This window comes from Armigeres subalbatus, chromosome 2 (assembly GCF_024139115.2).
Source record: "Armigeres subalbatus isolate Guangzhou_Male chromosome 2, GZ_Asu_2, whole genome shotgun sequence".
NCBI classification, from domain to species: domain Eukaryota; kingdom Metazoa; phylum Arthropoda; class Insecta; order Diptera; family Culicidae; genus Armigeres; species Armigeres subalbatus.
In genome coordinates this window covers 16,345,065-16,367,730 of record NC_085140.1, presented here as the reverse complement: position 1 = coordinate 16,367,730, position 22,666 = coordinate 16,345,065, and the positions used below count along the sequence as shown (strand labels likewise).

Sequence of the window (22,666 nt, the reverse complement as noted above, 5' to 3'; positions counted from 1 at the left end):
ATGAATTTCCCCTTGGAAATTCGAATGAATTTCCCCTTGGAAATTCGAATGAATTTCTCCTTGGAAATTCAAATGAATTTCCCCTTGGAAATTCGAATGAATTTCCCCTTGGAAATTTAAATGAATTTCTCCTTGGAAATTCGAATAAATTTCCTGTAAATTTCCAAGGGGAAATTCGAATGAATTTCCCCTTGGAAATTCGAATGAATTTCCCCTTGAAAATTCGAATGAATTTCCCGTTGGAAATTCGAATGAATTTCCCCTTGGAAATTCGAATGAATTTCCCCTTGGAAATTCGAATGAATTTCCCCTTGGAAATTCGAATGAATTTCCCCTTGGAAATTCGAATGAATTTCCCCTTGGAAATTCGAATGAATTTCCTCTGGAAATTCGAATGAATTTCCTTGAAATTGAATGAATTTCCTTGGAAATTCGAATGAATTTCCCTTGGAAATTCGAATGAATTTTCCTTTGAAATTCGAATGAATTTCCTTGGAAATTGAATGAATTTCCTTGGAAATTCGAATGAATTTCCTTGAAATTGAATGAATTTCCTTGGAAATTCGAATGAATTTCCCTTGAAATTCGAATGAATTTCCTTGAAATTCGAATGAATTTCCTTGGAAATTCGAATGAATTTCCCTTGAAATTGAATGAATTTCCCTTGAGAATTCAGATGAATTTCCTTGGAAATTGAATGAATTTCCCTTGAAATTCGAATGAATTTCCTTGGAAATTGAATGAATTTCCCTTGAAATTGAATGAATTTCCTTGGAAATTCAGATGAATTTCCTTGAAATTCAATGAATTTCCCTTGAAATTGAATGAATTTCCTTGGAAATTCAGATGAATTTCCTCTGGAAATCGAATGAATTTCCTCTGGAAATTGAATTAATTTCGTCTGGAAATTGAGATGAATTTCCTCTGGAAATTCAGATGAATTTCCTCTGGAAATTGAATGAATTTCCTCTGGAATTCGAATGAATTTCCTCTGGAAATTCAAATGAATTTCCTCTGAAATTGAATGAATTTCCTCTGAAATTGAATGAATTTCCTCTGAAATTGAATGAATTTCCTCTGGAAATTGAATGAATTTCCTCTGGAAATTCGAATGAATTTCTTCTGGAAATTCGAATGAATTTCCTCTGAAATTCGAATGAATTTCCTCAGGAAATCGAATGAATTTCCTCAGGAAATTCGAATGAATTTCCTCAGGAAATTGAATGAATTTCCTCAGGAAATTCGAATGAATTTCCTCGAAATTCGAATGAATTTCCTCCAATTCGAATGAATTTCCTCAGGAAATTCGAATGAATTTTCTCAGGAAATTCGAATGTATTTCCTTTGGAAATTCAAATGAATTTCCTCTGGAAATTCAAATGAATTTCCTCTGGAAATTCAAATGAATTTCCTCTGGAAATTTGAATGAATTTCCTCTGGAAATTCGAATAAATTTCCTCTGGAAATTCGAATGAATTTCCTCTGGAAATTCGAATGAATTTCCTCTGGAAATTCGAATGAATTTCCTCTGGAATTCGAATGAATTTCGGATGAATTTCCTCTGGAAATTCGGATGAATTTCTTCTGGAAATTCGGATGAATTTCCTCTGGAAATTCGGATGAATTTCTTCTGGAAATTCGGATGAATTTCCTCTGGAAATTCGGATGAATTTCCTCTGGAAATTCGGATGAATTTCCTCTGGAAATCGAATGAATTTCCCCTGGATATTCGAATGAATTTCCTCTGGAAATTGAGATGAATTTCCTCTGGAAATCGAATGAATTGCCTCTGGAAATTCGAATGAATTTTGTTTGGAAATTCGAATTATTTTCCTCTGGAAAGTCGAATGAATTTCCTCTGGAAATTTTGTGAAAATTTAGAATAATTACTTTTGGAATTTCGGATGAATATCCAAGAGAAATCCGTTCGAATTTCTAAAAAAAAATCATTCTATTTGTTAAGGGAAATGCTTTTGATTTCGATTTCAAATTCAGTTCAGAATTCTTTCAGAAGATTTTTTTGCCTGGAATTTTTGGAATTTCTTTGAAGTTTCAAAAGGTTTGAGGCGTCAAACCATCCTTCATTTTTTCATTATCACCTTATGTTTCAAAAACTCGGAATTTTTCTTGAGAATTAGAAAGCAGATTTCCAGATCAGATCCGAGTGTGCCATGGTTGTGAACGCACGTAATTTTGTTTGCGCGTCGGTTTGTCTAGTTTTTGGCATTTTGCAAAATTCGGCGGATGGTGATTCGGGCTACGCCACCCAGCCGATTCAGTGTTCTATTGATGGTGTTTTTCTATTTGTTAAGTGGGTATCGTGGATATTAATAACGATCGAACGTGTAGCGCGTGTATAGTTTTTATATATATGAATGGTGCATTAGCAAATTTAAAGTGCTGTTCCTGCAGGCATCGAACTGCAAAACGGAAGACGAATTTGGTGAGCGTGTTTCATGTTGTTTTTCCTTTGTAGGCTCTATTTTAAAGAGGGTGGTGTGATCGAAAGGGGTCATAGGACGAGCTTGTGCTGTTCCGTTCGGTTCCACTACTTTATTGTGCCTTTGGCGGATGCGTGTTTCGGCCTCGGCGGTGGGGCCGTCTTCGGTGTCTCGTGCTTGACTCGACTTCAAGTAGATACGAAGTCGAGTCGAGTGCGAGGCGCTGGGGGTGGCCTTGCTGTTGGGGTCGGGGTGCGTGTCTGTCGGGGGTGCAGTGGGGATGGTGGAGTTAGCTGAGTTGGATGGAGTAGTGCAGGCTCCTCTTGTGACAAGTAAATACATACCACTAAAATCTTAAAATCAGTTTTCGTATCGAAAGAGGTGTTCTTTCTGTTTACTTTTTTTTACTTCTACCACAACTAAAGTCTTTTCTGCTGTATTTATCTCACAACACGCCAATAGATCCCATAGCCTTTCAAGTCTTCGATTCGTAGGTACAGTTGAGGTAAAGTGCCGAATAGTGGACCCTCCAGCCATTTTTGCATTATTACAGCACAATGTAAACATTTTGCTATGAAATTCCATCGGGGGAACCTACATTACAGTCCTATGATTTGATTACGTAGATTAGAAATGCTAAGAAATTCTATAAAAAATAAACACGAGAGTGTCCAATATAGGAAAATTTTTGGGGGGTCCATAATAGGGAAGAAGAACGTCCCGAAACGGAACATAAAAATCAAATAAAGTGTCGACTATAGGGAAGCAATTTCTTATTATGGACCCCCAGGGGGTCTACAATAGGGCGATTTTAACAACAGTCAGATTTTAAAATGTTAATTTCAACGAATAACGTGGAGTATTTGAGTGTTTTATGTATGTATCGTGAAGAGCAGATGCAGAGCTTGATATTAGATATCGATATCACACAAAATTATTATTTTGAAAATTTCCACTTCTAATGCCAGGAAGAACAAAATTTCGCTACTAGGGGGTCCACTATTGGGCATTTTACCCTAGATCAAAAGAAATCTTCTCTGTGGCTTTGAACAGTGAAGTGCTTATGGAACAATTAGCAAGATCTGTAACACACACGTCATTGGGAATTGAGATAGTTGTAGTTATTGATACATTTTGATATTATTCGATGTTTCAAGGTATCAATTTTTGTATTAGCTGTCAATATACTTCAACAAATACACACAATAGAAATACTAAATCGCTATATGTCGCTGAATGAATTTTGTCAATTTTTTACTCAACAATGTCAAACAATTACACATTTATCTTAACCGCTAATAATTATAGACCAAATAGAATACTGGAAGATATTTATAACTTTTTTCTACGCGATCTCTCTCCGGTTTCATTTTTCTCACCGTCCATAGGTTTACTGCTCCCTGAATTAATCTCATGTGCCAATATCAATCACCATCAAAAACAATTAATTGGAGCTCAAACTGTTTTCAACAAAATCTTGGCCTGTTTTTCAACTTATTAGTGTATGCATTGTGGTTCCCACATAAGATACATTTATGCCCAGGGTGTCGAAAATGTTTTGACACAGGGTGTCGAAAAAAAATGACACATATTGCGACGAAATCGCTCATTTTACAAATATGTATGATTGATATGGGAACATGTTATTGGTAATACTCTACTCTACATGTTTCTTCCTCTCCGCTTTATATTTCTTACGTAGTGTAAGCTGTAATCAAAGTATAATATCTATCATATGTTCTAGCAGTGCTAGAACAAGAAATGAGCTAATACTCGTTTCTATACTAAGTAAAACTGTATCTTAATAATTCTGTCCGTGTTGTAGTAGTGTCTGTATGTTTATTGTTCCTAGTTTCATAGATCACATCACATACCAATGTGAATCCAGACCTATGTTACTTTAATCCTTACCCATCCTTACCAACAACGTCCAACTCCTGTGACATTCGTGGAGATGCAGAGGTGTTCTCGGTCTCTAGTAACAACGAATGTCACACAAATATTCCTTCCCTTCCCCGATGACCATAAGGACGTGGCCGGCGCCGTTATTGACTCTTTGAATAACAGAACTCTCGCATTGTGCACATTGATGATGTGAAACCATTCCCAGTCTCCATCTATTGGTTCCTTGTGCAACTTCGATCGTTCTGGTCAATCACGGAGTAGCAACTACGAATTGTATGGTCATCCTGCTCATGCTCATGCTCATGCTCAGAATTAGAAAGCAGATTTCCAGATCTGTCATAATTCCGTATTTTTTTCGGGCATTTTTCGTTTGGAATCGTCTCTTTTTGTTTTGTTGACAGTTTGGCAGGTTGGTACGAGAGTGTCAAGACCTTTTACACGGATAATACCCCTCCGAATTTCTAATCAATGTTAATTTCTAATTATTTACCTTAAAAAAATTCTAATGAATCACAAATAAATTTGAATCTTCTGACCACAATACCGAAAGTAATCATTTTATTTCTGTAAAAAAGTTCTGTGAACTGTCGAGAAAACTGAAAGGATAAAGTTTTCTAAAGAAAATATCTTTCTCTTTTCCTATTAAATGTAAATTTTTGCCCCAAAAAGAAATATATTATTTACATACATGAAATTCTAACAGGAAAACATTATCTACATACATGTAGCTTTCCACACAATGACCCACACCTTGTTTTATTTTAATTAAGACTTTGTTTTCCGCTCATTGGTGAAACCCCCGAATCCCGGTGGCCCAATTTAGCATACGTGCAAAAAAAAAAGTTTTATTCACATTCAACTCTTAATTGGATCAACATCCACATAGCAATTGCGCGCAGTTACTCCACTTCGCAATGACGCCCAGCCCGCCACAGCATAGGGGTTACTCCGCTAATCTCGCACTTGCCACGGTTGGTTAAGAAGGCGTACTAAACGGTTCTCGGGCTGGCCGCTTTCATTCCGCGTACGGTGCGCGCGGCGTGGCCAAAATACCACACGATGCAACGGGAGAAAATGGTCAAAACTGAACCACTTACGAAAAAATCCGATCCTGATGGGAACAAAAATAACTTACGCATTACATTTTCATCTTATGTTCCTAAATGAAAATGATGAAAAACCAATGGGAATGCTCCGTATTTTTGTGATATTTGATCAGCAAATGACTGTATATTAACAAATTAATTGAATCGATTTTTTTGTGTTAAAATAGTATGGAGAATGAAAAAGTTTCCCTATTGTTGGGAAAAACGTAACATTGTAAAATACTCATGTTGGACTACACTCCCCAAACTGCTTTTCGGAGGCTCTTTTTTCATCATCACAAGAGGGCAACAACGATTTCTATAACTCGCTAGATTTATGATACGTACCTTCAATTTCGACCATAGGCAGTCCCATCCCAGCGTTTCCCTCGGTTCGCCGCCACGATTCGAAAATTGCTGCCTTTCTGCACCACTTTAAGTAGTTTATACGATTTTTCTTCTCCACCGAAAAAAAAACTAAACCATTTAAACGCAGACCACCGATTAACACATCAAAGCGTAATTCCTCACAGATTCCGTCTGGTTCGGTACGAAAAATTGGAGCTTTTTGTTCCTTACAATGTTAACCTTGTTTCGACGAGCAGACACAAACGCAAGCTTTCCTGCCCGGCTTCCGAGAGATGTTTCCCTCTTTATTTAAGGTGATTGCTGTTTTGATTGTTAGTTTATTGCAACCTCGCCGCAGCTCCTCAATACGCGGTCATTGGTTTGATCGATTAGATGAATCCTGGGCAGGTATTTTCTCCGGTCGTTGTCGTGTTTGTTGGCTTGAACCGTAACCAAAGTGGAGCTGGTTGAAAGTTTGAAACAGTCATTACAGCGTTGATTACACTTTTTTTTCTAACGGAATGAAGGAAAATTATAAGCTGGAGTGTTTGACGTATGCTTTCAGAGATAGAAATCCGTGTTGATGCCAGAAACGTAATCATATGAATTATGATGAACGGATTGTTGAGACATACTTTTTCAAGGGCGAAAATCGGACTTTTGATTGGAAGCTAATATTCAAAATTTGAAATCCTTCTGGGGTTCTGTAGAACTGCATCAAGCACCTTTTGATTGATTTGTGTTATTTGGTTCGAAGCATGAACAAAGAAATTAATTCATACCAATTCTGGGGCTCAAGGATATTCAGTACAATTTGTGATCAATTAGATAAGCTACAAGTTGGTATTTTTTTGTTACAAAGCAATAATAATTTATGATGTTTTCGAAATTTTAAAAAACAATCAATCTTCGAGATGATTTCCATCTGGAAAAAATGCACAAAAAACTATTCGCTTCAGATAATTCAGACACGCTGTCTAATGTATCTCGAACACACATTTCTGGTATCAACACAATTTGTTTTTGAAATGATTATCAGTTGATTGAGTTCAAAAATGCATCTAAATCGTGCCGCTTTTGGGTATATCTGTTGAATGAGGTGAATGTTTCATATTAAAATTAATTTTCCGTTTATCACTAACATATCCTCGGTTTTATTTGCTTCCGACGAACTGCTCTTTCCATTATTTAAACTATGTACTGCCTTTCCAAACGAATATCACTATTAACACACTTGTTTCATCACTTCTCTCTTCGATCGTTCACCACTGTTCAACGATGTTTTTTTCAGGTTTCCATTTTTTTCTTTTGGATAAATTTGGCTCCTTGCTGTACTTCAGGTACTGACTTGATGTAAAAAGTCGAATAGCGAGCTAATGAAAGAAAGTAAATAAATGTTGAGATGGCCAAAACTTTCTTCGCCTTCCTCCCCAAATCGGTGCCCGGTTGATTCAATCAAGAGTATTGGCCACCGCCCGGTCCCAACAGGAAACAACATATTTGGGGTACACACACAGGCGCGCACGGTAGAATTTCGATCGTGACGACATGGATAACGCTGACGAGGCCCCATTTGAAGAGGCATCGTAACCCGGTGGACGTGGATGACCACATGCTGGTTGGAAATTGGTGCTTGATGGGTTACGTGTGTCGGATTGGATTTGCCCCACCGTGGGACCGTTAGATTGAGAAGGTGAATTGGAGAAAACTGGGATTGGTTATGGTTGGTGGTTCTGGAAAAATGATACACACTCAGTCCGCTTTGGTAGCACTTCTAAATTGTGGCACGGTTTGTTGCTTTGCTACTTTATTGTGAATCGAAGATAAGATCTCGACATCCGAGCTTGCAAAGATATAATTATTAGATTTGCTTTTCCGAACAGGGTGAGAATTGTCGATAACTTCCATTAGAATTACACAGTCGACTCACGTGAGAAAAATGGAAGTCGACACGCTATATTTTTTAATTAGTTGTTTCTCAACCACTTGCGTTTGGCTCATAAATAATCAAAATTTTCAAAAACTACAACTGTTCCCTAACCGCGGGTGAAATATGCCCGATTTAGCTGATATTGGAAAAAAAAAATTTTTATGTTTATTTTTCGGCGACAACTTATTTTATAGAATAATGGCGTGATCTAGGGCAATAAATTTAGTCTAATACTATTGTCCTACACCAAGAGAATGATCATCCGTAGGAGAGCGGAGGGACATAAACTTGTTAGTGAATTTATGTAAATGAGTTAACCTTTGTCAAGTTTTTACCCACGAACGGATTGACAACCCTAGTAACATTTTGGTTTTATGCTGGTTTTATAACACTCTTGAAGAGTAAAATATGGTCTTCAAGAGCGTTATAAAACCTAAAATGTTACTTGGGAAGCAGTATTGGGAAATTTCATCAAAAATGTCATGGGATTGCTATTGATAATCCAACAAAAATGATTTTTTTTCGCTCCCTTCAACCATTTTTAATGTACTCGATAGATTTTTTTCGCTGAATTCAGCTTTTTTTTTTGTAACACGTCCAGTTCGTTAGAAACATCTTCCATGTTTTCGGGAAAAAAGTCCAAATGCGAATGTGAAATATGTAATTTAAGGGACATATTGCACCCCAAATCCGAGTATGAAGTAATCAGCTCGCCAATTATTTCTACATAGTCTGGAGACTTGTTGTTCCCCAAAAAGTGGTTACAAACACATTCCATGCTTTTAGTTCTTTTGCGTTGAAAGTTTTTGTTTTTTAAATGAATCATTTGTTAACAGTTTCCTTATTTGATGGCCAACAAACACTCCCTCTTTAATTTTGGTCTAAAAAACATTTTTTTTAATAAAAATGACTCTCCTTGGGTATCCAGCTTTTCTTGACAAAAATGTTTGTCTTTTTTTTTACAATGTTATGAAAACTCATATGTGGATATGTACGTTATGTGGAAGATATTGATTTGGAAAATGTATTGGAGGTAACCACTTTCCCTTCGATGGGACTCGAACCCATGACCCTACAGTACGCTAGACTGGTGCTTTAACCAACTAAGCTACGAAGGACCTCCGTCGGCCTTCGCAACCTAGCGGCTACTGAACGAGCTCGAGATTCCCAAATTGGACGCATAGTCAAATCACTCGCAATCCATTTTCTCAAGCCAATACTTCCACATGTGTATTGTACACGTCCACATTAGAGGAGCGTGAGTATTTAGAATGTCTGGCGGCTGTACACATTCTTCATCAGCAACTGTACTGATCAAGTGAGGTTGTGTAAGCTATTTGCCAGGCCGACGGAGGCCGACGGAGGTCAGGCCGCCGGAGGTCCTTCGTAGCTTAGTTGGTTAAAGCACCAGTCTAGCGTACTGTAGGGTCATGGGTTCGAGTCCCATCGAAGGGAAAGTGGTTACCTCCAATACATTTTCCAAATCAATATCTTCCACATAACGTACATATCCACATATGAGTTTTCATAACATTGTAAATTAACGTCCAAGTCGGGTGGTTTAATCCCCGGAAATAGGCAATTAACTTTGATTGAACTGATGTTTGTCTTTGTCAACGAGGAGTACATTGGCAATATTTTGATTTATAGGAATAATTTTGGTACGAGCCGGCCAGTATTGCTGTTCATAGTGTATGGCTCTTGCTCGACTATCCCACTGACAAAGAAAGCAACAATACAATGTTTTGTATATCATCCTTGATGACCAGTAAGCAAAGCAACCTTGAAGTCTGCACATAGATTCCATTAGTGTTCAGCATATTTACTTTTTTCCAAAAGTATTTTTAAATTTTCGTAAGTTTCCTTCATATGAGCTGCAAAAGAAACTGGTACTGAGGCACATTGATTGCCATTGGGCAACAACACCGCCTTCAAGGTTTTGCTAGAAGCATCAATGAAGAGCCTCCAGCCGGATGCACAATACTCCACCTGTAGCGCATCCATCAAACCTTGCACATTGTGACAAAAAACTAGATCCCCATCCATCGAGAAGCACTAAACATTGCTGGAATGCCTCTTACGGTAAGGTGATAATAACTGACGTCTTTCTCCTCTGCTTTCGTTTTGGGTAGTTCCAGGTTTGGAACAGAATCGTCTAACATTCCCTGGGAAATTAAATGAGGCTCATCGGAATACGGATGCGTAATCTGGATCATCCTCAATACTTTTTCCATTAACGCAGTAATGTAACTCATCGCCTGAATCCGACTCATAAGAAAATTCAGAAATATTTGGTACTGGCGTGGTTTCGGTGCGCCACAATGGTCGGATATTCAATTTTGTGTTTAACTGATTTAGAAAACCTATGTATTTTCGTTAAACAGAAGAAACATTCAGTCGCGTGATCATTGAGAAACTCCAAAGCATAGGTTTAGCAAAACCAAACCATTGTGCGAACCTTTCATCCAACCAAGCAGCGTTCGGTAGCATGACCCGCAGGAATATTTTGGAACCCACAGAAGTTCATGGTCCGGAAGTTCGACACCAAAGTATGAATTATGCATCGTGCAATGCAGCTGTAACAGTGTTTTCTTGTCCTTTCAGTATCAAACGTCCACAAATAAAGCAAAATTTAACCGGATCATATTTACGCACCCGTTGCACTGTTCAAGTTTACTAGAAATGTGAAGGAAACGGATACATTTATGCCCTTTTTTCTATTCTATATGTGTCCAGCACGATGAACAAAGACAGCAACAATAATGCAAGTCCATCGTTCTGTCACCCTTCTTTTGTTGTTGTCTTCTCGCTGCTTATATTATGAGTAACCTACGCCTACTCGGCGAATCCAAATTTCCACGACCTACGTCTAAGGGGAAGACTCGGATACAGGGTGTAAAATAAAAATTTCAAAATTGGAGACCGTCACGAAATCGTGTTAGATTTGTAACATTAATAGGTCCTTTATCTTTCAATGGATTTAAAAAATTTATATATATCAATCGATTCCCAAACTCTTTACAAATTTGCCAGTACTATTGAAACTTTTGAGTATCATCACTAAACTATTGAAAATTTCAGTTCTTTCATGTATCATGCATCCCCTATGCAGCGCGCTTCAATATATGGTAATTGCCTACTTTTAGGCTATTATCAATTGTTGAACTGGGGTGTATGAATGGGGTGACCTAAACTAAGCTGCTAAACAGTGGGGTCTCTACTCCCTCATAGAGTGGGAGATGCTGCTAAAGCTGGGTAGGTAGTATTGTCGGTGGGATAGTTCCTTCTTTTCTATATAGAGCGGAATAATTGGTTCAGTGTACTATATTTGGTTTTACGTAGTTTACGTAGAGCGGTCGTGTCTTGTATACAACCCCAAAATTTTTGTTTTGTCAAATTTCCATGATGATTTCTTTTTCGTTTTGAGCAACTAATGTATGTACGTGCTGAATGAAGTCCAACAACTTATGTACATTCTGCAAGGTCCATTCTATAAAGTCCATGCTTTACTCACAAGGTAAGAAGCTTAAATTCGGCTTTGCTAAATAAAGATATGAAATTTCCATAAAAATACGTACTCTCGTGAGTCTAACAACTTATGTACATTCCGCAAGGTCTATTCTTAGAAGTCCAAGCTTTGCTCACAAAGTGAGAAGCTAAAATTCGTCTTTGTCGAAAATAGAAACCAAATTTCCATGAAAATACGTACTTTTGTGATTTTTTTAGATTTCAAAACTAATATACGTGTTGAATCAAGTCCAACAACTAATATGCATTCTGCAAGGTCCAAATTTCTTCTTCCACATATATTGCTATATATGTAGACGAAGAATCAGAAGTAATAAATTTTGGCTGTAAAGCCTTTTTCAAATGTTGATCTAGAAATAATCTGAGCACATATTCGAATTCAGCAAAAAACAATCAATTTAGTACATATGAAATGGTTAAGGTAGTAAAACACCGTTGACTAGTGAACAATTTATATCAAAAGTTATTTACAATTCGGAATTTTTGATAAAGGGTACTATAACTAACAGATCATTATTCTAAATTCAAAGTGTGGGACATGAGAAGGAAATTACAAAAATGTCACGAAATGTCAAGACATTAAATATTATTTGACATTCATTTGGCTCTTACGTCGTCTATTTAAGATTTAGAGCAACGACCTGTGATAGGCAAAGTGATAGGATCATTTAATCGTTGCAATTGTAAATACTTGTTAAAACAGTTATTAGCAAATTAGTCCCATGACATCGAATTGGCATTTCCCAACACTGTCTGTAAAACTTTATGATCGTTCAATTCGTCTTGGACTCCATAGTGTTTATATGTTGAAGAGACAAAACATTTTCCCTGAGATAATTAGAAAATATGCTTAGAAGTATGTTATTTGAAGAAGATTCATCGCAACAAATTTTAATAGATAGGCCTTAAAAATAATTCTGATTAAGCTTTAAAGTTCTAAATGAAATGAAAAACAAATGTTGCAAATGGACTGCTGCTGCTTCAACAGTTCAAAATTGCTATGCGGTCCCTGGTAGTAAGCATGCTGGAAGCCACTGCCATAATCTAAGTAGGTAAAATTGCTCCAAATCAGCCAACTTAAGAGCTACAGAAAAAACACTTTATAGTAAAATTTATTGGAATAACCTGCGCTTCAACTTTGTAGCGATGATTGTTTGGTAGCATCTTGATGATTTCGAACAACTTTGTAGAAAAACTTAACGCTTAAAACTGCATCATGGACCAAAGTGCAATGCTTAGTAATATTTCTACGAAACCATCTTGAAATATATGATAAAGTACTTTGTGATGACAGTACGAGTCATTCTATAGAACTACTTAAAAAAGTCAACTGTCATAAGACGAGTTTAATACTTTCCATGGTGGAATTAAATGGAAATTGAATGAAATGGAAAGTACTAAACTCGTCTTATGACAGCTGACGACATTCCACTGAAAGAACTTAAATATTTTTTCTTGAAAAAATCGTTATTTCATGGACATAATCATTTTTCCAAGACTGTTCGGCTCGAAACGCTCCTAGCATTCATGAAAACGAAATTTTAACATATTTATGTAATAGGCTGGCTAAAAAAACACTTTAATTTTTTTTTGATTGGCCGCCATTTTATTCGGTTTTTTTTGATGCCCTGATGCTCTGGACAAAATTTCAGCCAAAGCGATCAACGTTTGGGCGGTGCCAAACTCGTTGGAAGTTTATATGGAAAAATGTATGCAGAAACATCCAATAACAGTGATTTGCAGTTGGACGGCACAATTTACGATCAAAAACCATGATACTTATTCAGTTCTTGTAGAATTAAATACAGAATGTTATGCTGAAAACCGCGAGAAGATTGGATTTTATTAGGCAAAGATATTAGCATTTTACTAGAGTGTTGTAGGGGCGAATTTATTTCTTTTCAAAGGTAAAAGAAACGAAATTTACTCAAACCCCACTTCAGAAAAATGCTAATAACTTAGACGGGCAAACTCTAATCTTCTCGTGATCTAAATTATCGATACAAAAATTACGATTTTTTCACTTTGGAAATGTAAACAAAATGCTCCAGCTACAAGTGCAGCTACAAGCTACAAGTGCTCCAGCTGCATTTACAAGTTCACAAGAATTTCTCTGAAACCACGGTAAAATTTACTGAAATTTCGTGGTAGGCTTAAAAACAGAGCGTAGTCTACAAAATAGTAGTTTTTTTTCTACTTGTGTACGAAAGTTTAATAATGAACTCCATCACTTCCAGTATACCCAAATATTATTGTTTTATGCTCATTCTTATTGTTTTATGCTCATTTGCTGCCAATAAGATGGTAATTTCGACTGATCTCAAAATGGTTCAAACCATGATACGCTTTTCACTAGTTCAAACCATAAATGAATATCCTACATCTCATCAAAATTGAGGATATTAGGTTTTTGTCACCTTATAAAATAGCCTTCTGCGCCACTTCCAGTTTTTGTTGCTTGGCAAAATTTGGCTTACATATCTTGTTGTCATTCAATATTGCAATTCTGCACGATTTTGGCATGATTCACTTTAGTTCATTGTTGCCTTGAAATTTCGTCGCTCATATTTTGCCGTAAGCTGGCTTTTCCTCCGAAATTGCCATTATTGAGATTTTCCTAAAATTGCTCGAATACGGTATGTAATCGGAAGCCTTTAGGACCGATTTCACCGAAAAAGAGACATGCATTATTGTAGGATTTCTTTTTTACCATGTATTTCGAAGGAATATGCTGCACTTGACCCAAATCTGTTCAAGGTCACTCCTGACGGAATCCAAATTTCAAAGTGCTCGCGTTTTCGGGGCACACCACTCGATACGGAAGCAACGCACACCTGTTATTTTATATTTTTTCACGCATGCTGCGACGCAGCAAAACTAAATCAACAAAAATGACAGTTGTGAGCCGCCTCCGTATCGAGTAGTGTACCCCCGAAAACGTGAGCATTTTGAAACTTGGATTCCGTCAGGAGTGACCTTAACTACCGAAAGCAAAGCTCTGTTTCATAAGTTTTTGCATACAACTTCCCTTTCCGTGTTAGTTGTTAGCAACTGACTCAAATTCGAAATCAATATCGGTGAAAATTATTATATTATTATTTTTTCCAAACCGATGCTATTTTTATTTCGCACCTTTTCAACTTAAATGTAAATGGTCTGCATGGTCACCAATGCACTGAAAAGTTCTGAAACAGCATGTGCTTGCATTCTGAGCTGAAATTACCATCATCTGTTCATAATTTCAGAAAATATTAGTAAAAAAAAGTGGTGCTATTTTTATTTCGCTCAGTGTACTGTTGCTTTCAATCTATCGATAATTTGATCAATAGAAAAATTAAATAATTTATATCGTATGATGTTTTGAATGCTCAATCAGAAATAATATTATGGTTTATAAATAAATGTATCCATTATTAACAGCCTAATCAAACTCCTGGCCTTATCACTTGTTAAATAGTGTTTTGATCGAAGAATTAAATTCCAATGATAATAAAGTACATGACAATTCACACCATGATTCATGATTTTATCGAATGATAAAACTCGTCAATATACGTTTAACCAGAACTGACTGTCAAATTCAGCCAAAATACTTGATGGCTTGATGGCACAGTCAATATTTAAAAGGGTTTCAAAAATGCATAGAATAACGCTGGACCTGGACCTACCCAGAATCATGTCAAAGTGACCCAGATTCGGCAAAACCGTGGTTACTCTAATTTGGTTTCGGGTACCTAAACTCAAATCTGGGTAACCGAACAAGCAAAAAAAAAATCTGGGTAACCGGTGCCCAGCTATTTTCGCTTCAGAAAATTATTATTGTGTAAAAAATGTTAAAGAAAACAATTTCCCCAAACGCATATCACTTGCCGGCTGTGCAGACAATACTCCGCCGCCATTAATATGACCATGCTTACTTTTCTTGCTGCATTCAGCGAAATCCCCTAGCATTTACTCCGGCATATGACGCCGACGCCATGTTGTTATATCCGAAAATGTTCCCGGTTACCCAGATTTCGGGTACGTCTGGCTCAGATCCATTTAGTTGACATACCCAGATTTTGACAACTGATAACATTGAAAAAAGCCGGGTACAAACGACCCAGTCACTGGGCTATGTTAAAACCCAAAGAACCTGAATCCTTGAACTCGATTTTTCTAAACTGATTCTCCAGACAGGTCCCTTAATCCTGCCCAGTAAAGCTTGAAGAACTCTCGATTAACTTTTCAAAAGGACCTAAGTAACATTTTTTTCATGAACTAATTTGAATAGCGCAGAACAGAACAACATGAAAGCTATTGATTGCAATATTCAAATTAATTCATGAAACTCTATAAAAATATGTAGAGGCAGATAGAAATGACTATAAGGTCTGCGGAATGTTTAAAAAATTAGTCGATATACGGTGTGCTGTCCACGAAGTGGAGCTATCATCACTGCATATTGGAGCAGAGGGAAATATGGGAGTTGCGCGATTCTGCTCCTCATGAATATACAAATACCCAGCCGGAGAGATTGCATCGTCTATTGACCATCAATCTATCCCGAGCAGTAAATCGTTGCATTCGCAACCAATCGTGATTTCCCATGGGGTCTCATTTTCTGTAATGTGTTTAGGCACGAGCTGTATTGAAAAATGCCATTGGAATCCATTTGTTTTATTGCCCGAAATCTTTTTTCAGAAGCGCGATATCAAATTATGATGTTTAATGAACTTATAGCGCTGAGGTGGAACGAGCTTATAGCACTATAGACTAACGCAAAATGAACTCCCCCAAGAAATTATGACGGTCGCCCCCTGGATTGAACAATCTGTAAGTTTGATTTTGGATCCATTATCCAATGGTAGCATAAACAAGCGGGGCTTATTGTAAATGAAAGTGGCCTCGGACTGCAGTAGAGCTGACACCTTCTAACTCCCGGACGAAATCTGACTGTAATACAGACAGTTTTCATCTATAATATCAATGCCAGCCAGTAGGGGTTAGATTAGGCACGCACGCACGCAGGGACTAGATAGAAAATAGTTGGAATAAGCGGCCTGAAGTACTAGGAGTCACTATGGAGCAGAGCTGGATGCAGCAGCAGAAGGTTGGAAAAATGGAACGCCTCTCTACCACTTAAGCGAATGAACGAAATTAAACAGAATTTGTAAAAACTAGCATGATTACATGCGACAACCAGCATGCCAGATTTTCCAGATGCGAATTTCAATGCATTTGATCCGGACAATAATACCCTTGGAGAGCAAAATAGACTAAGTGTCGTTCCTTAAATTGTAATAATAATCCGCGATTGTTGCAACAGCATTCATGGGAACCACTGTCAACAATATTTAAAACAAAGACTAATTTCTAAACACAATTCGGCTTTCTGGAATTCCAGAATTACAATATGATCAATTTGTCAGGTCAATAGATAGTCTATTAAATATCGTGTGAATATCAACCAACAATCATACGATAACTATAATATTATTAGGATATAATATGTTTGGATCCCAAAGTATTGCTTTTTCTCCATCAGGGAATCAATATGCGAGCAAAGCCTAATAGGAATAATACATATACCCTTCGTCATCAACAGAGTTTATTACTGACGTACCTCGCAGCAAGCCTTTATCAGAACCCAAACACAATATGACAAGAATCATTTGCTTTGCATGCTCTGATATTTCCGAGAATACGTTGCTAATTTTTTAAACAAGCGATAGATGCTCGAATATTTCCATAAAAGCAGAAGCTACGATAGCATAAAACCGTAATTTGCTGTAGAGAAAATGCAAAATAACGGAATGAAAAGTTAGCAACAAAATTGTCTTCTTTTTTGTTGCTAACAAAATTTTTCGGATCTTTGTCATTATGCAAAATAACTGGATGGAAAGTTAGCAACAAAATTGTCTTCTTTCTTGTTGCTAACAAAATTTTTTGGATCTTTGTCATTATTATCTCCGACAAAAAAACTCTACTATTTAGCTCAAAATACTGAAAATAGATTTTTATATGAGTTTTGGACTGTAATATCGAAAAACAACGAATCAACCCTTAACATAATATTCTAAAACATTGTCAAAAACCCGAACAAAAAAATATTTGGTAAAAAAATGTTTTGCACGGGTGTCTCATTCTAACATATTAGTGGATTTCCTGTTCTAGAGCAATTTTATGAACACATTCTAAAAACAAGCCATCAATCTAAATCTGCATTAAACGTCTCAAAAAGGTTCTGACCGTCTTTTTCCAGGGTTGTTCCATTGTGAGGTGTTGGTCGAGTAGTACTACGAATAATTTGATCAGATTCAATGCTCCATAATGGTGTTCTTTTTGTTATGAAAGAACTAGAACTAGAGAACTAGAGAGCTAGACTAGAGAACTAGAGATCAACTAGAGAGCTAGAACTGCAAGAAGTATTCACTTCTGAAGCAAAAATGTGTTTGGGGATGTTCATACCATAACAGGAACAAAACATCACATGGACGCCCTTATTCGCACTAACTACTCAGAGAGTAGAAGGTCGAAAAGAACTACCGTTGTCAACTAAAGCTTGAACCGGACACCTGAGACTCCTACAATATCCGCGGCAATAGCAGCAAACGATACGTACTTAGTTTTAAATCATGATATGAAATGCATTGAATAATATGAAAGTAGGAAACAGGAACTTCCTCATCAATTTAAAATCCAATTAATCAGGGTCAGTGTTAGGAAAAACTCAAATCCTCAAAACTCATGAACGATCCAAATCAATCCTGAGTTGAAACGCTTCCAACTCAGAACCTAGGAACTCATAGTTGAATTGAATCATGCAATTGAATCATCGTAGATTTCCTTTTGTTGCCTTACGTCCAAAACAGTGATATGACGTTCGTCCCATATAACAATGAAAACTCTTGCGTGTATAAACAATAGATTGCCTTCAAATTTATTTCAAACGCTTTCTAGAGCGAAGTGATTGTCTGGCAAATCAGTAACGAAAACCTCAGGTGGTGCATTCCTTCAAATGCGCAAACCAGTTTCCTCATGTGGAGGGCTCAATGGATGAAATTTATTAATGATTTTACCAAAACTGACCATCAACGCCTTATCTTTGGCATACTGACCTCCTAATATCTTTTTCGATCCTTCCGATTCAAAATGATTGCCACATTGCTTGTCCGTTATAGAACTTACAGAAGCCTCTGACGCTGGTAGACTGCACCGTCTTTGATTACCGGAAGCGATGATGGTGATTCATCTTTTTTTCACTTTTTTTAGCATTTATGCTCATCGGATTTGCTTGGAATGAGTTGCGTTCGGCAGGAAAGTTTACAAAGAGTATAAACAAATGTGGAAATTAAGCGCTATCCACATATTAGAGTTATTTTAGATTATTTATTTTATATTATTTTTGATTTGCTTTGCAACCATCATCACTGCCTATGCACTAATATCCATGAGTTTTTTTTTTCTAAAAGCTCCAGAATATGGAATAATTTGAATTCAACCTTTTTGTAACGTTTGCTCAAACTACGATCCTATAAAAATGACCCTTCAAACCCTGGCTACGCCCGTGAACGGTTCCTCAGTTAACCCCTTCCTCGAAGGCATCATCCTGAAAAAAAAAACTGTAATCATCGTCTCGTAAAACGATGAAGTTAGATACCCATATTCGCATTAATACGATCTGTTATCATTTTATCATAATTCCGGAGCTGTTTGTTTGCCTTTCTCGTACAACAAAGATGTGCCGAAAGGCTATCATTTCACTCTAAAATCAAACTGTTTTATAGAAGTTTCGGAGACCCGTCAGAGATCTGTCCGTGTGTATGTATGTATGTGTGTGTGTGCACACGAAACCCGTAAAACATTAATCACTTTTTCATATACCTAGTAATTTTTAACCGATTTTCTCGCAACAAGTTGAATTCGATGGGGGACAAACCCTATTGAATATAATCACGATCGGTCATTGCGTCCAAAAGTTATGAAGAAAATGTTGTGTTGAACCATATGGTTGGTTGTTTGCCTTACAGCGTTTGCAAGAGCCGTAATGTAGGCAATTATTTATGATGTGTATCACACTAAGGCAAAAACAAGGGATTGAATCGATGAAATAATGAAAGCATCGTCACCTAGGTGGATTAATCTGTTTTTTCATGGATGTGGCCACATCTCTGCGCATTCCTGATGGATTCTCAATCTGCAGTCAGTAGTCAGCATCACCGATTATTCTAAACAAAGTTATGATGAATTCAAATTTTGCCTGTCTCAAACTTTTTGTCTTACCGCTGCTCATGACTTTATGAATTCATTAAGCCATAAGCCATAACAAAAATGCTGTAGTCGAAATCAATGTTTACAAAAAAATTAAATGCGATTTAATTTTTTTCAGTCATTGTTTTCGACCATCTTGTATGCGAATAGGATTATTTTAACACAATTCTTTCCTACAGACCTTTGGAGTTGTCTGTCACTTTTCCCCTTGTTCGCTATTTCTATTCAATCCACGATCCAGGAGATAGAAACATGGTCTTTCCTATTAGCATTAGCATTAGCATTAGCATTGTTACGGTGTAATTCGTAGATTGGACACTAGTGATACTCATGTTTTTCTTTTGAGATCCTTATCTAGAATGCTATCAGAAATCAAGAAGGGGAGTGATCCTTGATTCCAGTCTTAAACAAAAATAACAAAAGCATGAGGATTACTACTCCTGGCCACGCCCATCTTCACCGTAACTAGGGAGAGGAAGGAAGTGTTGATGTAGTACTTACTTAACGAGAGGCCACCGACTTAGCGACACCCTCATAAGTACTACGGAGTTGGATAATGAGGAAGGTATTCGTTGGGTCAGGATTTGCCTGTAGCTGGCAATCTAACCGTGGTAGATCTTATCCCGTAATACACCACGTAAAGGTGTCTACCCAGCATTACGGGTAATAGAAACATGGTCTTTCCTATATTCACTAACAACAGACCAGAACCACTTAACCGACCACCAATTCCAGATTTCACACTTCTTCGTATCAACGATCTTCTCCAATCCAATTCAACATCCATTCACTTGCCGAAGGTTCCAGCGCTAATTCTTAGTTTTACTTTCAATATCCGTGTCAAATAAACCGCACCATCGAGGTTTCCCAATGCCACAACGTTTTTTATGCGTTTGTATCCAATAATTGAAGTTCGAACGCACAGCCAACCAAATTCATGGTCACAGTTTGCCAATGTCACAATTCGCAAAGGTAATCAATCAATCATCTGAGGTTGCACAAATTCCCAGCTGCAATTGATTCGTTCCATCCGCAAACTCGAAAACTATGATCATCCAAATTGTAAGATCTGTTTTCTTCGTTATTACACAATCGCTAACTAAGTCGTCGTCCTTCAATCTTGGTGTGATCTCCGATTCGGGTAATAATCATGGTCTCATCACGACTGCGAAGTTTTTTTGCGCACGCATTCCCATTCATCACGTTGCACTGAAGCATAATTCTTTTCCTTTGTTATGGAAGCAAATTTCACTTTCATGAGACAGTTTTTTCCACGGAGACGTTTTTCGCGTAACTGTTTCATTTGCACTCTTCTTCATCCGTTGTCTTGTGTCATGTTGTTTCTACTCTTTGAATCATCATTCGACAAGCACTTCTGCAAAACGCAACCACCATCATCGATTTGCACTTTATCTGCGACTCTGAATCTAAGTAAGCCGCGCAAAAATTCTTTACGGTTCACTGCCTCCTCGTTTTTCGTTCACCACGGATCGACTTCTTCGACCACAGTCACTGAATCGTCATAGTTTAGATTTTTCCCATCCGATAGATAAGCCTATTAGCTCAGACATTCGTTCACTGTTCCACCCTCGCACACGAAGGGTTATTCACACTTGAGCGGATTGCATGATCTGTACCACCGCAATTCGTTTGTGCACATTATTACATGCACTCGCTGCATGCCAAGAATTTCACCCACGGTTCGAGATGCAGCAACTGCCAATCTTCACACGCGCCAACGATCTGCCATAAGCGCAACAACCGCATCAGCCTGACGAACTTTCATCGAGATGTGCCTCCCCCCTCTGCACAGTCTGAGAGGTCTAAAGGCCAACGCAACGCGCGCGCGCACACTTGATCGCACCTACCCGTACCTGGTGCACTGGAACACCGCGACCGCGTCTTCTGCGACCTGGAAAACGCTGCCAACTGGCGCAGCTACCGAAACTATACTGAGCCGGCCCCGGCCAACGCGAGTGCAGTGAAGCGATGCGGATCGACCCACCGAAATCGGCGGACACCGTCGTTGTCGTCGCTTCGTTGTTGGGGACTTGACGGCGCGCGGCGCTGCGGTCTCTTCTTGGGGGACATACACAGCGACAGCACCTTGCTCCAGCTAACCCGGCGGCGGAAAACGCTCTCTCGCCAAACCGCGGGCGCGCTCGCCGTGCACCATGAGAGAACTTTCATGGATTTTGTTTTGATCGGTCGGTTCGTTTGCATCTGCTCGAATCGGCGTGGTCGCGATCGGTCGAGCGATCATTGTGAACTCATGGTTTTTCGAGTAGGTTGATTCTCTGTGCGTGAATCAAACGCAGGTACCTATCGTGGGGGACCGAAATCCGTCCACCTCATAAAATTTCAATAAATCAAAGGGTTTTAAAGTAATTATTTATGAACAATTTATTTATATCCTGTTCTTATACTTGTCAGTGAGATGTTTGCTGCCGTAATCTGAAAAAGTGACGTATACACCATTTTCCAAAAATGGTGTTAAAGAGTACTACTCATCGAGCTCTTTAACAGAAAAATGGAAAACATGCATGTTGTAAAATGGCTGTTACGTCACTTTTCCAGATAACGGCAGTTTGGCAATTGAAATGAAAAGTAGGTTTTGCAATTAGAACAACATAAACCAAAAACAAATCGTCACCCAACAAACCAACGCCATTTGTTCGCCTGTTGACCAAAATTGTATCAAAAGTGACTGTGTTTAAATGGAAGATCGCAACTAATAAAGTGAAATAAGCGGAAAATAAATCTTAGGGAATGCTTCTTAAGATGCGTACATATTGAACAATTAACACAGGTACTCTGGCGGCGCTAGAGTTTTGGAAAGGTGGGGCTCCAACATTTTGGCGTAATGGGTTGATGAATAATTTGGCGTCAGTAGAAAGAACTATAATTGGTGGGGTTAAACAGTCAAGCGATAAATCAATTTAATTAAATGTTAGACAGTTTCAAATATTGCGAAATTTATATTGCATTTTATCGTCTAGAAATTATTCAATAATTTATTGAAAAGGTCTCTAGGAATTCTTTGGAATGTTTTTTTTTTCAAAAAATTATTTAGGGTGAAAGACGGCTTTGGCAGGTTTTGTTCTATTATTGTCAGGGGGTTTTTGTTGACCATTTTTTATGAAATTCGGCCAAAATATTTTTTGATATGCAAAGAA

The 22,666-nt window shown here is 37.7% G+C and overlaps 1 protein-coding gene across 4 annotated transcripts in view; it reads right to left on the bottom strand.

The window, feature by feature from the left end:
- The window catches only part of LOC134217961 (guanine nucleotide exchange factor DBS), a 502,406-nt gene that overhangs the window by 164,855 nt on the left and 314,885 nt on the right, over positions 1–22,666 (bottom strand). The window contains exon 1 of one of the 4 annotated variants that reach the window (XM_062696806.1): positions 5,780–6,303. The exons of the other annotated variants lie outside the window; for them this stretch is intronic. The gene's annotated coding sequence lies outside the window, so the exon portion shown is untranslated. Of the gene's footprint in view, positions 1–5,779; positions 6,304–22,666 lie in introns of those variants that run through there. 4 annotated transcript variants of the gene reach the window in all.